Raw genomic sequence first — 17480 nt, forward strand, 5'->3', positions numbered from 1 at the left:
CTTACAAATGTAATAATGGCAAGGGGCGGGGGGAAGGGGAAGGGAAGGTGATGTGCATTTACTGAATACCCTACTTTGAATGTCATTATATGCCGCAACAAACAGAGTTCTATCTGATTCTTGTTTTAGAAATCCTTGGAGCATTAGAGGTAAGTCGCCAAAGACAATAGTTATGGGGGAGCCTAAAATGACACCATTTCATGGCCCAGTGCAGAGGTAAATTTTGGTTAAATGACTGCTGTGTCTGCTCCACTGTACAGGAGACATAGGAGTATGTCTGGAAGGAGGGGCTACACAGAGGAAAGGGAAATGGGGAGGTAGAGCAGACAAAGAGGCAAAGGAGACAGGCATAGACAGAACTGAGGGAAATCAAAGTCAGAGCAGAAAGATTAAGAGCTCATGAGAAGTAAGGAAGCATAAGAGTGTAGAAGGAGATGAGTTCACACACACGCACATATACATGCACATCAGAAGGGGACAGATGGACATAAAAAAGACAAGTACAAACAGACAAAATAGCCAAAGGGAGAGACAGATGAAAAGAGAGAGATGACATGCCCGACAAGAGCAGGCATCTGTTGTAAGTATGTAATAGATGAATCTCTTTTAGAAGCATAAAAATCTTCTCCTGAGAAAGTTTTGCTAGAGTGGGGTGTGCAAGGTGTTGTGGTAACTTCCTTATTTGGAATTTTCCAGAGTCGGCATGTACAGTGTACTTAATTGTTCCATGGTCTGTCTTTTTTCTCTTTGATTTTCAGCCTGTAGCAAGGACAAGGCCTTCTCAATATATCAAACATAATAAAGATAGATGGAGTAATATGCCTATAACTGTGCTGTCAAAACAGTTAGCATGGACATATCTAATAAAAAAAAAATTCTACTTAACATCTGTTTGGAAAAGGTGCAAAAAGCTAATTACTAAAAGCCTGTGCCAATGCTTGTCACATTCATGCACAGTGCTTGAATATTAGTATTTGCATTTATACTGATATTCCTGTTTCTTTTCTAATTTCTGCAGTGCACTTCTCATTAGGGATGTGCAGTTGTTTCAGTCATTTCATTAGCTATGTGCGCATAACATTTTATGCACATAAAATTGTACTTATGTTCATAAAGTACAACTGTGTGCATAAGTACAACTCTGTGTGTATAGCTGGAGTTACCTGTGTAAAGTAACGAACCAAATGGGAACTGAATTAGAAAACTGACAAAAAAAAGACAAATGAATGAAATGACCCAAATAAAATTGTCTGTGCATACCCTTAACCTACATTGAACTTTCTCACAAGTGAATTTACATAGTAATGATATACATAGTAATGACAGCAGAAAAAGACCAAAAGGGTCCATCTAGTCTGCCCTGCAAGCTTCTCAAGGTAGTAACTGCCGCTCCGTGCAGGTTACCCCCATGTTTCCATTAAGAGTAGTAACTGCCGCTCCGTGCTGGTTTAGCTTTTTTATTTATTCCCATTCTCTAGCCTTTGAAATTTTAAATGCATTTGAATAAATGTGTGTAAAACTAGGTGTAGGGATAGGTGCCTTATATCTGGTGGTATCTCTGTTTCCTGGAGCTTCCATCTTCTTTGCACCCAGATGATCCAAATGCTCCCTTCCCCACCATTCTACCCCTTCAGAATCTCTACTTATCATTCTGGAGGGACTTCCTTCTTGGCGAGCAGGATGGATGTTATCTCCTTCCTGCTAGCATTGCTGACACTCTGCTGAATAACAATAGTTTAGCAGCAGGTGGCATCATTCAGCATTGTGCCAGTGGGTACTGGCAGGAGGAACGTCATATCCCCTCCCCGCCTGCATCATTCAGCACTGTGCCAGCGGGTACTGGCAGAAGGAACGTCATATCCCCTCCCTGCCTGCATCATTCAGCACTGTGCCAGCGGGTATTGTCAGGAGGAACATCATATCCCCTCCCCTCCTGCATCATTCAGCACTGTGCCAGCGGGTGTTGTCAGGAGGAACGTCATATCCCCTCCCCTCCTGCATCATTCAGCATAGTGCCAGTGGGTACTGTCAGGAGGAACGTCATATCCCCTCCCCGCCTGCATCATTCAGCATAGTGCCAGTGGGTACTGTCAGGAGGAACATCATATCCCCTCCCTGCCTGCATCATTCAGCACTGTGCCAGCGGGTACTGGCAGAAGGAACATCATATCCCCTCCCCGCCTGCATCATTCAGCATAGTGCCAGCGGGTACTGTCAGGAGGAACGTCATATCCCCTCCCAGCCTGCATCATTCAGCAAAGTGCCAGCGGGTACTGGCAGGAGGAACGTCATATCCCCTTCCCGCCTGCATCATTCAGCATAGTGCCAGCAGGTACTGGCAGGAGGAACGTCATATCCCCTCCCCGCCTGCATCATTCAGCACTGTGCCAGCGGGTACTGGCAGAAGGAACATCATATCCCCTCCCCGCCTGCATCATTCAGCATAGTGCCAGCGGGTACTGGCAGAAGGAACGTCATATCCCCTCCCCACCTGCGTCATTCAGCATAGTGCCAGCGGGTACTGGCAGGAGGAACGTCATATCCCCTTCCCGCCTGCATCATTCAGCATAGTGCCAGCGGGTACTGTCAGGAGGAACGTCATATCCCCTCCCCGCCTGCATCATTCAGCATAGTGCCAGCGGGTACTGTCAGGAGGAACGTCATATCCCCTCCCCGCCTGCATCATTCAGCACTGTGCCAGCGGGTACTGTCAGGAGGAACGTCATATCCCCTCCCCGCCTGCATCATTCAGCATAGTGCCAGCGGGTACTGTCAGGAGGAACGTCATATCCCCTCCCCGCCTGCATCATTCAGCATAGTGCCAGCGGGTACTGTCAGGAGGAACTTCATATCCCCTCCCCGCCTGCATCATTCAGCACTGTGCCAGCGGGTACTGTCAGGAGGAACGTCATATCCCCTCCCCGCCTGCATCATTCAGCATAGTGCCAGCAGGTACTGTCAGGAGGAACGTCATATCCCCTCCCCGCCTGCATCATTCAGCACTGTGCCAGCGGGTACTGGCAGAAGGAACGTCATATCCCCTCCCTGCCTGCATCATTCAGCACTGTGCCAGCGGGTACTGGCAGAAGGAACGTCATATCCCCTCCCCGCCTGCATCATTCAGCATAGTGCCAGCGGGTACTGTCAGGAGGAACGTCATATCCCCTCCCTGCCTGCATCATTCAGCATAGTGCCAGCGGGTATTGTCAGGAGGAACATCATATCCCCTCCCCTCCTGCATCATTCAGCATAGTGCCAGCGGGTACTGTCAGGAGGAACGTCATATCCCCTCCCCGCCTGCATCATTCAGCATAGTGCCAGCAGGTACTGTCAGGAGGAACGTCATATCCCCTCCCCGCCTGCATCATTCAGCACTGTGCCAGCGGGTACTGGCAGAAGGAACGTCATATCCCCTCCCCGCCTGCATCATTCAGCACTGTGCCAGCGGGTACTGGCAGAAGGAACGTCATATCCCCTCCCCGCCTGCATCATTCAGCATAGTGCCAGCGGGTACTGTCAGGAGGAACGTCATATCCCCTCCCCGCCTGCATCATTCAGCACTGTGCCAGCGGGTACTGTCAGGAGGAACGTCATATCCCCTCCCCGCCTGCATCATTCAGCATAGTGCCAGCGGGTACTGTCAGGAGGAACGTCATATCCCCTCCCCGCCTGCATCATTCAGCACTGTGCCAGCGGGTACTGGCAGAAGGAACGTCATATCCCCTCCCTGCCTGCATCATTCAGCACTGTGCCAGCGGGTACTGGCAGAAGGAACGTCATATCCCCTCCCTGCCTGCATCATTCAGCATAGTGCCAGCGGGTATTGTCAGGAGGAACATCATATCCCCTCCCCTCCTGCATCATTCAGCATAGTGCCAGCGGGTACTGTCAGGAGGAACGTCATATCCCCTCCCCGCCTGCATCATTCAGCATAGTGCCAGCAGGTACTGTCAGGAGGAACGTCATATCCCCTCCCCGCCTGCATCATTCAGCACTGTGCCAGCGGGTACTGGCAGAAGGAACGTCATATCCCCTCCCCGCCTGCATCATTCAGCACTGTGCCAGCGGGTACTGGCAGAAGGAACGTCATATCCCCTCCCTGCCTGCATCATTCAGCATAGTGCCAGCGGGTATTGTCAGGAGGAACATCATATCCCCTCCCCTCCTGCATCATTCAGCATAGTGCCAGCGGGTACTGTCAGGAGGAACGTCATATCCCCTCCCCGCCTGCATCATTCAGCAAAGTGCCAGCGGGTACTGTCAGGAGGAACATCATATCTCCTCCCCGCCTGCATCATTCAGCACTGTGCCAGCGGGTACTGGCAGAAGGAACATCATATCCCCTCCCCGCCTGCATCATTCAGCATAGTGCCAGCGGGTACTGTCAGGAGGAACGTCATATCCCCTCCCAGCCTGCATCATTCAGCATAATGCCAGCGGGTACTGGCAGAAGGAACATCATATCCCCTCCCCGCCTGCATCATTCAGCATAGTGCCAGCGGGTACTGGCAGGAGGAACGTCATATCCCCTCCCCTCCTGCATCATTCAGCATAGTGCCAGCGGGTACTGTCAGGAGGAATGTCGTCCCCCCCCCTCCCCGCCTGCATCATTCAGCATAGTGCCAGCGGGTACTGTCAGGAGGAACGTCATATCCCCTCCCAGCCTGCATCATTCAGCATAGTGCCAGCGGGTACTGTCAGGAGGAACGTCATATCCCCTCCCCGCCTGCATCATTCAGCACTGTGCCAGCGGGTACTGTCAGGAGGAATGTCATATCCCCTCCCCGCCTGCATCATTCAGCATAGTGCCAGCGGGTACTGGCAGAAGGAACGTCATATCCCCTCTCAGCCTGCATCATTCAGCATAGTGCCAGCGGGTACTGTCAGGAGGAACGTCATATCCCCTCCCCGCCTGCATCATTCAGCATTGTGCCAGCGGGTACTGTCAGGAGGAACGTCATATCCCCTCCCCACATAATGCCAGCGGGTACTGTCAGGAGGAACATCATATCCCTTCCCCACCTGCGTCATTCAGCATAGTGCCAGCGGGTACTGTCAGGAGGAACGTCATATCCCCTCCCCGCCTGCGTCATTCAGCATAGTGCCAGCGGGTACTGTCAGGAGGAACGTCATATCCCCTCCCCGCCTGCGTCATTCAGCATAGTGCCAGCGGGTACTGTCAGGAGGAACGTCATATCCCCTCCCCGCCTGCGTCATTCAGCATAGTGCCAGCGGGTACTGTCAGGAGGAACGTCATATCCCCTCCCCGCCTGCGTCATTCAGCATTGTGCCAGCGGGTACTGTCAGGAGGAACGTCATATCCCCTCCCCGCCTGCGTCATTCAGCATTGTGCCAGCGGGTACTGTCAGGAGGAACGTCATATCCCCTCCCCGCCTGCGTCATTCAGCTTAGTGCCAGCGGGTACTGTCAGGAGGAACGTCATATCCCCTCCCCGCCTGCGTCATTCAGCACAGTGCCAGCGGGTACTGGCAGGAGGAACGTCATATCCCCTCCCCGCCTGCGTCAATCAGCACTGTGCCAGCGGGGTACTGGCAGGAGGAACGTCATATCCCCTCCCCGCCTGCGTCATTCAGCACTGTGGCAGCGGGTACTGTCAGGAGGAACGTCATATCCCCTCCCCGCCTGCGTCATTCAGCACTGTGCCAGCGGGTACTGTCAGGAGGAACGTCATATCCCCTCCCCGCCTGCGTCATTCAGCACTGTGCCAGCGGGTACTGTCAGGAGGAACGTCATATCCCCTCCCCGCCTGCGTCATTCAGCACAGTGCCAGCGGGTACTGTCAGGAGGAACGTCATATCCCCTCCCCGCCTGCGTCATTCAGCATTGTGCCAGCGGGTACTGTCAGGAGGAACGTCATATCCCCTCCCCGCCTGCGTCATTCAGCACTGTGCCAGCGGGTACTGTCAGGAGGAACGTCATATCCCCTCCCCGCCTGCGTCTTTCAGCACAGTGCCAGCGGGTACTGGCAGGAGGAACGTCATATCCCCTCCCCGCCTGCGTCATTCAGCACAGTGCCAGCGGGTACTGGCAGGAGGAACGTCATATCCCCTCCCCGCCTGCGTCAGTCAGCACTGTGCCAGCGGGTACTGGCAGGAGGAACGTCATATCCCCTCCCCGCCTGCGTCATTCAGCACTGTGCCAGCGGGTACTGTCAGGAGGAACGTCATATCCCCTCCCCGCCTGCGTCATTCAGCACTGTGCCAGCGGGTACTGTCAGGAGGAACGTCATATCCCTCCCCGCCTGCGTCATTCAGCACTGTGCCAGCGGGTACTGTCAGGAGGAACGTCATATCCCCTCCCCGCCTGCGTCATTCAGCACAGTGCCAGCGGGTACTGTCAGGAGGAACGTCATATCCCCTCCCCGCCTGCGTCATTCAGCATAGTGCCAGCGGGTACTGTCAGGAGGAACGTCATATCCCCTTCCTGCATAATGCCAGCGGGTACTGTCAGGAGGAACATCATATCCCTTCCCCACCTGCGTCATTCAGCATAGTGCCAGCGGGTACTGTCAGGAGGAACGTCATATCCCCTCCCCGCCTGCATCATTTAGCATAGTGCCAGCGGGTACTGTCAGGAGGAACGTCATATCCCCTCCCCACCTGCGTCATTCAGCATAGTGCCAGCGGGTATTGTCAGGAGGAACATCATATCCTCTCCCCACCTGCGTCATTCAGCATAGTGTCAGCGGGTATTGTCAGGAGGAACATCATATCCCCTCCCCTCCTGCGTCATTCAGCATAGTGCCAGCGGGTACTGTCAGGAGGAACGTCATATCCCCTCCCCACCTGCATCATTCAACATTGTGCCAGCGGGTACTGGCAGAAGGAACGTCATATCCCCTCCCCACCTGCGTCATTCAGCATAGTGCCAGCGGGTACTGTCAGGAGGAACGTCATATCCCCTCCCCGCCTGCATCATTCAGCATTGTGCCAGCGGGTTCTGTCAGGAGGAACGTCATATCCCCTTCCCGCCTGCATCATTCAGCTTTGTGCCAGCAGGTACTATCAGGAGGAACATCATATCCCCTCCCCGCCTGCATCATTCCGCACTGTGCCAGCGGGTACTGTCAGGAGGAACGTCATATCCCCTCCCCGCCTGCATCATTCAGCATAGTCCTTGAAAGGGAAGGACCCAAAAAGCACAAAGGAAGGCAATCTATAAAAGCCGTCAGGATGAACAAAGAGGATAGATGCCAAACGTCTTGTAAATTCCTTTATTGAAGTGGAGACACAAGGATAGCCCGACTCAGGCCGAGTTTCGCCGTCTGAAAACGGCTGCCTCATCATTGACAGCTGGATTTTGGTGCGAAAATACTTTTGGTATATAAACATTCCGTAGACAGAGCAGTCTCAATGTTTGACCATTCAAGTGGAGATTCTTCCGTGAATGCGCTCATGAGGTAACCTATTTTTATAACTGTTTGTTCTAGCATTTTTTATGCCAAGCAATCATTCATTTTTTATAGCAAGAAATTTAAATAGCTTTTGATATTTACTTTGGTTCGGTACTAAACGCTACAAATACAACGCCTCGGTTTTGCTGCGAATGTTAAACTTTGAATCGGCGCGTCCATAATGAGAAATTAGCAATAAGAAGAATCAGCCATATGAGATATAAAAAGCGGCATACTTAGTTATGAGCATTTTTTATACCATATGGTGATGACATGAGGAGACTGAAGAAAAGATCCCAGATTCCTCTGAGGCTGGATGACAGGTTTGGAGCCCTTCTGAGCTGGACTGAGGGTTTGACATCTCACTGCATCTGGACTTTTGGCATAGAGCATGTCACTGGAAATGAACCTCTGACACAAGATGTCATAGGAGACTGAGCTCCTGGTGAGGGTGTCATACTGGAACTGAACCCCAGACATAAGGCATCTAGCTGGAACTGAGCTCCTGGCACAGGGTGTCATGCTGGAACTGGGCCTCTGGCACATGGCTTCTGGAATGGTGCTTTGCTCTGGGTGCAGAATGACTGAAGTAGTGCCTCACTCCTGGCCCTTGGCTTAAGAACATAAGAAAATGCCATACTGGGTCAGACCAAGGGTCCATCAAGCCCAGCATCCTGTTTCCAACAGTGGCCAATCCAGACCATAAGAACCTGGCAAGTACCCAAAAACTAAGTCTATTCCATGTTACCATTGCTAATGGCAGTGGCTATTTTCTAAGTGAACTTAATAGCAGGTAATGGACTTCTCCTCCAAGAACTTATCCAATCCTTTTTTAAACACAGCTATACTAACTGCGCTAACCACATCCTCTGGCAACAAATTCCAGAATTTAATTGTGCGTTGAGTAAAAAAGAACTTTCTCCGATTAGTTTTAAATGTGCCCCATGCTAACTTCATGGAGTGCCCCCTAGTCTTTCTACTATCCGAAAGAGTAAATAACCGATTCACATCTACCCGTTCTAGACCTCTCATGATTTTAAACATCTCTATCATATCCCCCCTCAGCCGTCTCTTCTCCAAGCTGAAAAGTCCTAACCTCTTTAGTCTTTCCTCATAGGGGAGCTGTTCCATTCCCCTTATCATTTTGGTAGCCCTTCTCTGTACCTTCTCCATCTCAATTATATCTTTTTTTTAGATGCGGCAACCAGAATTGTACACAGTATTCAAGGTGCTGTCTCACCATGGAGCGATACAGAGGCATTATGACATTTTCTGTTTTATTCACCATTCCCTTTCTAATAATTCCCAACATTCTGTTTGCTTTTTTGACTGCCGCAGCACTCTGAACCGACGATTTCAATATGTTATCCACTATGACGCCTAGATCTCTTTCTTGGGTTGTAGCACCTATATGGAAACCAACATTGTGTAATTATAGCATGGGCTATTTTTCCCTATATGCATCACCTTGCACTTATCCACATTAAATTTCATCTGCCATTTGGATGCCCAATTTTCCAGTCTCACAAGGTCTTCCTGCAATTTATCACAATCTGCTTGTGATTTAACTACTCTGAACAATTTTGTGTCATCTGCAAATTTGATTATCTCAATCGTCGTAGTTCTTTCCAGATCATTTATAAATATATTGAAAAGTAAGGGTCCCAATACAGATCCCTGAGGCACTCCACTGTCCACTCCCTTCCACTGAGAAAATTGTCTATTTAATCCTACTCTCTGTTTCCTGTCTTTTAGCCAGTTTGCAATCCACGAAATGACATCGCCACCTATCCCATGACTTTTTACTTTTCCTAGAAGCCTCTCATGAGGCTTCTGGAAGGGTGCCTCCTTGTGGGTGCAGGACATAGATAACAGTGCCTTTCTGTGGATGCTGGGTGTCTGGAATGGTGCCTCCCACCTGATGCTTGGCTTCTGGAATGGTGCCTCTGTATGGGTGCTAGGTGTGTCTGAGTAAATGGACCGCTGGTACAAGGTCTTTAGATAGCTGGGCCCCTGGTTTAGGGCAACTCAGAGATGAAACCATTGGTTCAGGATCCCTAAATTGTTGGACCACCAGCTCAGGATTTCTCATTATCTGATCATCAGATTCAAGGAGTCTCAGGGGATGAATTGGTGGCTCAATGTTAATTTAGGGCTAGGTAGCTGGACTTGCATCTCCTTGATGATGGATGGTGTCAGTCTGGCATAGGAGGACTAGCTCATGATCTCCTTGAGGCTGGGTATCAAGAATAGCAGTACCTCCCTTCGGCACTTGGAATTTGGAACAGTAGCACCTCCTCTGGTGGGGGTGTTTGGAACAGTAGTGCCCAGAGGGAGGCATCCACTGAGAACAAAATCTAAAATAGCCACCTTAAAGTTCATCTGAGTTCTCCTGCAATAAAGTATCAAGATCTGCCGCTGGGCTTCTTTATGTCTGAATAACATACACATGCTCTTGTCTTCACAAAGTCCTCTTACAATTTCTTGTTCCTGGTCTCTTGGCTGTTGAGTGTTTATAAATGGTCTTTTATTTAGGTATCTGCTGTGGCAAAGAATGACACAGTCATTGCTCTTGCCGATTTATTGGCACTGAGCTGCCTATTCGATCAATTAACCTTTGAAAAATGTCTGTTGCTCTGTAGCAGGCTGTTTTCCATTTCATTAATTATCCTCCTTCAACCATTTATTTCTAACCAGTACAATTATTTGCTCTCAGGCTGTCTATATTTTCTAAGTCAAAAATCAATAGTTATCAGTCTGGAGTCACTTAGATATTTGAAATCAGAACTCAGAGGTACAATCCTTCACATTGAGTTGGGATAGCTAATATGATGGGCTCCATGTAACATGCTTAATTATTTGTAATTCTCTTTTATTAGATTTTCTTAGGAACAATTAATATAGTTTTCAAATTAAAGGGCCCATAAATGTGCTAACCCGAGTGTTAATGCACTGAAAATGTCTAAATAAATAAATAAATGTGTTTAGTAAGTATTAATGCTCAATTAATACTTACTACATTAGTACATAGACTCCTAAATATTCAGATAGAAATACAAGTGTATCAAGTATTCAATAAGAGGGAATAAATGTTCTGTTTTGCAGTACATCATAAAGGTCCATTTTGTTAATTACAAATAGTTTAAAATGGTCCCTTTATGCCACTCTGAGCTTTTGGTATAGATAGTATATTTTATTTCAGTTTATTATCTTATGGAGTCACCTTTCAATAAATACAATCAAAGTGATATATAATAAATTATACATTCATAATAAAAAAAAACCCAGAAGAATAAGAAAAATACATTATAAAATCATAAAATGCTTACAAATTAAATCTTTAGCATTAGAAATAAAAGAATAAACCTAAACAGTAGTTAAAATCAAATAAAAGTTTAGGGTAGTAACTCTACATCTATTTGGAAGAACCAGATCTTAAAGCCCTTTCTGAATTGTATACAGTTTTTTTTCTTGACAAATGTTAAGCGGTAAGGAATTCCAAAGTGAAGGCACTTGATAAGAAAAACAGTTCTGTCTGGTACATTCAATCTCATCTCAATTGAAAGGGGGATACATAATAAATCCAGCTGAGGTTGCAGCGACCTACCGTGGCCTATGCCTCAAAGTAGATCATCACAGGACCTGGTAAGTGGGAATCATAGCCCTGGCATTTTTCTGGGTGTGAGGGATGGGTAGTGGGGGCGGGAAGCCCTGTTTCCTTTTTTTTATATATTTGATTTGTTTTTTTTAACGAAAGAAACAAATCAAACATTAAATGAATCAAAATTTGTGGGGAAAAAACCTCCAGAAAACTAACCAAAAAAACCAACACATTTTTTACCCTTGCATATCCCTACTGTGAATAGCTATAAAGAATAAACATAAGGATAGTAACTTTAAAAAGAGTGTGCGTGCGCCCATATTCTAGAATTTTAAATTGTGTGCGCAGTTGAGTGCATATGATTTAAAATACATCTACCATGCTTATGTGTGCCCTATTCGAGCAGACGTATTTCGCGTACCTTCCTTAGGACTTTGTTGGATTTCAATAACATGCTCGCATGAAGAATATTCCCAGTTTTACCAATTAATCCACAATATGAAACAACCGCCCAACGCCTGTTGTTAGTTACAATGTAAATATCCTGTACAGGCCACCTACTTGCCTTTACCCAGCTCACTAATAATCACCTTTTATCAGAATAAGTCACCTTTTTAGAGAAAGTACAAACTTTTATTTATTCCACAGATATAATCCTATAAAGGTTCCAACAAGCAATACACATTGCTCTCTAACAAATAAAATCACTCAAAAAACATCCCTTAATTTCTCATTCTCATTGTGTTTTTACAAGATTGTCATAAAATTCTCCTTCTTTTCTTTTGTAACCATGAAGCTTTGTTTAAGGGGAAGATCGGGATTTTTCCAGATCTAGCTAGGGCAACCCAGGAGCGAAGGAGAAAATTCCTAGCCATGATGATGTTAGCTTTGGGTGCTTATTTTGTTGCTAGACGTACATGTAAATGTGTAATACTATTGAATGCTATTAAATATGTGATCTTTAGGGATGTGAATCGTTATTTGACGATTTAAAATATCGTCCGATATATTTTAAATCGTCAAAAATCGTTAGGGCCACGATACAATACCAATTCCCCCGATTTATCGTTAAAAAATCGTAAATCGGGGGAAGGGGGAGGGCAGAAAAACCGGCACTCTAGAACCCCCTAAAACCCACCCCCGACCCTTTAAATTAAATCCCCCACCCTCCCGAACCCCCCCCCAATGCTTTAAATTACCTGGGGATCCAGCGGTGGTCCAGAACGGCGGCGGTCCGGAACGGCCCCCTCAATTGAATCCTGTTGTCTTCAGCCGGCGCCATTTTTCAAAATTGCCGCCGCAAAATGGCGGCGGCCATAGACAAAACCAATTCGACGCAGGAGGTCGTTCCGGACCCCCGCTGGACTTTTGGCAAGTCTTGTGGGGGTCAGGAGGCCCCCCCAAGCTGGCCAAAAGTTTCTGGGAGTCCAGCGGGGTTCAGGAAGTGATTTCTTGCCGCGAATCGTTTTCCGTACGAAAATGGCGCCGGCCATATGCGTATGGCCGGCGCCATTTTCCGTACGGAAAATGGCGCCGGCAGGAGATCGACTGCAGGAGGTCGTTCAGCGGTGGTCCGGAACCCCCGCTGAACGACCTCCTGCAGTCGATCTCCTGCCGGCGCCATTTTCCGTACGGAAAACGATTCGCGGCAAGAAATCGCTTCCTGAACCCCGCTGGACTCCCAGAAACTTTTGGCCAGCTTGGGGGGGCCTCCTGACCCCCACAAGACTTGCCAAAAGTCCAGCAGGGGTCCGGAACGACCTCCTGCGTCGAATCGGTTTTGTCTATGGCCGCCGCCATTTTGCGGTGGCCATTTTGAAAAATGGCGCCGGCTGAAGACAAAAGGATTCAATTGAGGGGGCCGTTCTGGACCGCCGCCATTCTGGACCACCGCTGGATCCCCAGGTAATTTAAAGCATTGGGGGGGGGGGGGGTTCGGGAGGGTGGGGGATTTAATTTAAAGGGTCGGGGGTGGGTTTTAGGGGGTTTTAGTGTGTCGGCTCACGATTTTAACGATTTTCACGATAGTTTACACACCCAAACGGCAACAATACGATTCCCTCCCCCTCCCAGCCGAAATCGATCGTTAAGACGATCGAGGACACGATTCACATCTCTAGATCTTTGATCCTGGACAGCTGTGAGACTTCATCGTGGTCAGACATGCTGCACCTTTTCTACCTACTTACAAATAAGCATGGGTGTAGCTTGCTTGTTTCGGCGGTTACTACCCCGAATCAATTAAGCCTGATATTTCACTTGGAATACATATTAAGCGCAGCTCACTGCTTCAACAGCAGGGGGAAATAAAGAAAAGAGGATTTATATTCAGGCAACAACCAACAAAGACAGAATTGCACAGGCTGGGTAAACAAATAAGCATGGGAGTAGCTTGCTTATTGCAGCAGTTACTACCCCTAACCAATTAAGCTAGATACTTTACTTAGATGCAGCTCCAGCACTGCTCTCTACATCAATGGCGGGGGTGGAAGGTAACTAGAACCAAAAAGTTACTAATAAGGGTCAAGCGTAACAGATAAGTATGAGAAAAAAAAATGTGTGAAAGCTTGCTGGGCAGACTGGATGGGCCGTTTGGTCTTCTTCTGCCGTCATTTCTATGTTTCTACTTAAGATGTGTTATTTATAATGTAGTAGTGATAGTTCAGGCAGCTGGTTTTTTTCTTTTAGTATATTTCTATTTATATGGTTGATTTGTCCTAAGACTAATTTCTCTTCCCCCATATATTTGTGTTTGCCATGAGGGCATTGCTTATATGTTTTTTTTATATACTATTATGTTTTCTTTATTTTCCTTTATTCTTGCAATGTTTCCTCAGTTTTTCTTTTCAAATATGTTGATATTTGAAATAATGTTAAACTTCAATAAAAGTAAAGTTTAAAAAAAAAACCTGAACCTTGGGGTATATCACAAAAAAGCCAAGGGGAAGAAACATATCTTCCCAACTTGCTTGATATGAATGATTGTTTGTTCACGAATAAAAAAAAGCCCAAACCTATTACACAGAACAGTATCAAATTTACAGGCACTCCATGAATATGCAAAGTTTGTAACACTTCAATTCTTTGAGGAAAAAATCCTTACTAAATAAAGTATAATAGAAAAACCACCGCCTTCCCTTTTTATAATATGCTACCAGTCACACACAACATCCAAACATTCATTCTGTACACACTCTAAAATCCAAAACCCACAATCCCAATTACATCAATCCACATCTTATATAAACACATACAAAATTCATGAAACAATTCTTAGTAACACTGGCACATTTTCAAGGCAATTATGTGAAAACAATCTCTCCAAGTTCATCAGAATTTGCTGTCCAAAAGATCTTATAAAATCCATAACCAGCTCCTGGTCGCTGATTGCAATTTCATAATGTAGTCAATAAGTTCTAATGTGCACAACCATCCATTTACCAATCCTTGACCAACAGTCTGCAGGAGCCTTTTATAGAGGAAACCACTGTTCATGACAAGGCACAGAGCCCTCAACAAATCCCACTGATTATATCGTCACTGAACCTTAATGTTCCGAAACGTAATGTTCAAACTTTAGCGGGTCATACCCTGCCATAGCACCACTGTGATCTTCCCGACATTGCAGCATTTCGGCAAATCACTTTGCCTGCATTTGACACCTCCATTTTGAAGAAATAACAGATGTCAATGATGTTAATTGATGGTTTCATTCCCCTGATGCAGGCAAAGTGATTTGCCAAAATGCTACAACGTCGGGAAGATCACAGTGGTGCTATGGTGGAGTATGACCTGATAAAGTTTGAACATTAAGATAGGACGAGGGGTGTCAGCTTGGGGTGGGGGAGGGTGAGTGGCTGTAGGGGGAGGCCCGGGCTGGCAGCAGTAGTGTTGCGGGAGTTTAAAAGGTTTTTTTTTGGTTTTGCCCACCTTTTTTGAGTCAGCGGAGGAGAGAGGGGGCAGAGATGTGATGGTGGGGCAGTGGGCATTGGACTGGGAGGCCCTAGATTTTTTTTTTTTAAGATGCTGTACTTACCCGGATATCTCTGAAGATATCCGGGTAAGTAGCTAATTATCCATCCACATGAGGCTGGATAACTTTAGGTCTAACTGGCCATATTCAACCAATAGCTGGTTAGGATTAAAATTATACGGCTATATATACCCAAATAACTTTAAACAAGTATATTCAGCAGGAATTTTATCCCTGCTGAATATACTGGATAAGTTATCTAGCTAACTTTAGCCAGATATCTTGTGCACCAAATTGACCTCCTGAATATTGCCTTCTGCCTGCTTATCAGTTGACATGCGTAATTTGGGATCTTTTTGCTCTGTCTGCTCCATACTTAAAGGCCCTTGTAAGGACATAAGAACATGCCATACTGGGTCAGACCAAGTGTCCATCAAGCCCAGCATCCTATTTCCAACAGTGGCCAATCCAGGCCATAAGAACCTGGCAAATACCCAAAAACTAAGTCTATTCCATGTTACCATTGCTAATGGCAGTGGCTATTCTCTAAGGGGTGGCGCTGGCGCGCGCAGAGCCCCGGGACGCGCGCGCAGAGCCCCGGGACGCGCGTAAGTCCCAGGGCTTCCTGTCGGGGGCGTGGCGGGAAGACACAGTGTTTAGGGGGCGGGGTGTGGTGTTTTGGGGGCGGCGACGTGGGCGTGGATTCGGCCCGGGGGCGTTCCGGGGGCATGGCCGCGGCCTCCGGAACAGCCCCCGGGACCGGACCACGGATCGGGGCAGCCGGCCGACGCGCGCAAAGTTACGCCTGCTTTCAGCAGGCGTAACTTTGCCGACAAAGGTAAGGGGGGGGGGTTTAGATAGGGCCGAGGGGGTGGGTTAGGTAGGGGAAGGGAGGGGAAGGTGGGGGGAGGGTGAAGGAAAGTTCCCTCCGAGGCCGCTCCGAAATCGGAGCGGCCTCGGAGGGAACAGGCAGCGCGCGCTGGGCTCGGCGCACGCAGGTTGCACAAATGTGCACCCCCTTGCGTGCGCCGACCCCGGATTTTATAAGATACGCGCGGCTACGCGCGTATCTTATAAAATCCAGCGTACTTTTGTTCGCGCCTGCTGCGCGAACAAAAGTACGCGCTCGCGCAAGTATTTAAAATCTGTCCCTAAGTGAACTTAATAGCAGGTAATAGACTTTTCCTCCAAGAACTTATCCAATCCTTTTTAAACACAGCTATAACTGCACTAACCACATCCTCTGGCAACAAATTCCAGAATTTAATTGTGTGTTGAGTAAAAAAGAACTTTCTCCGATTAGTTTTAAATGTGCCACATGCTAACTTCATGGAGTGTGTTACTTTAGCATTTATTGCAATCTAATTTATCTATCAGGATGCCATAACTTCCCTGTTTTGTTTGTATACTTTAAAGATACATCATCCTGAACCATGTGCTTCTGAGAGACTGTCTGCTTTCCCCTATCATCTAGTTTAAAAGCTACTCTATCTCCTTTTTGGTGCTAGCAGCCTGGTTCACATCTGGTTAATGTGGAACCCATCCCGTCGGAATACGCTCCCCCTTCCCCAGAATGTTGCCAACTCTTAACAAATCTGAAACCCTCTTCCCTGCACCATTGTCTTATCCATGTATTGAAACTGTGGAGCTCAGCCTGCCTCTGCAGTCCTGCATGTGGAGCAGGATGCATTTCTAAGAACGGAACCCTGGAGATTCTAGATTTCAGTTTCCTCCCTAAGAGCCTAAATTTAGCCTCCAGAGCTTCCTTCCTGAACTGTTCTATGTCATTGGTACCTGCATGTACCAATGACAGAAAATCTTACCTAACTGGCATGTGAGGTCCACTATCTTTGCACCAGGCAGGCAAGTTACCCAGCAAGTTACCCAGCGATGCACATACCGCACATCCACCAGCCACCAAGCTATCTAGATGTCTTATGATCAAATCACCCATATAATGGTCATCCTAACCATTCCCACCTGGGCACATGGCCCTGGAGACACATCTTCAGTGAGAGAGGATAAGGCATCACCTAGAGAGCAGGTCCTAGCTACAGAGGTACTTAAACATAGAAACCTAGAAATGTCGGCAGAAAAAAGGCCAACGGTCCATCCAGTCTGCCCAGCAAGCTTCCCATGGTAGTATCTGCCTTGCAGGTTACCCCCATATGTCAGTCAGTGCTGCATGATGTGCCTTGCTTAAGAATGTGGCTGTAGAAGCAGTCCTGTATTTTCTTTCCTTACTGTCTGTGCTTCAGTACTCCAGACTGTAAAAAAGTCAAGGCTTGTGGTGGTTGTCTCTGAATCCAAATTTCTCTTTCCCTCCACCCCCCACCCCCTTCCTTTGAAGCAGAGGGTGATGTTGCGGTTGCATCAAAAGCATCAAGGCTTATTGGTTAAGTATAGTAATCCATGCCTTCTGTTAAGGGTAGTAACTGCTGCTCTGTGCAGGTTACCCCCATGAGTATCAGTTCCCTAGACCACAAACATTA

Source organism: Rhinatrema bivittatum, chromosome 3 (genome assembly GCF_901001135.1).
Source record: "Rhinatrema bivittatum chromosome 3, aRhiBiv1.1, whole genome shotgun sequence".
Lineage (NCBI taxonomy): Eukaryota > Metazoa > Chordata > Amphibia > Gymnophiona > Rhinatrematidae > Rhinatrema > Rhinatrema bivittatum.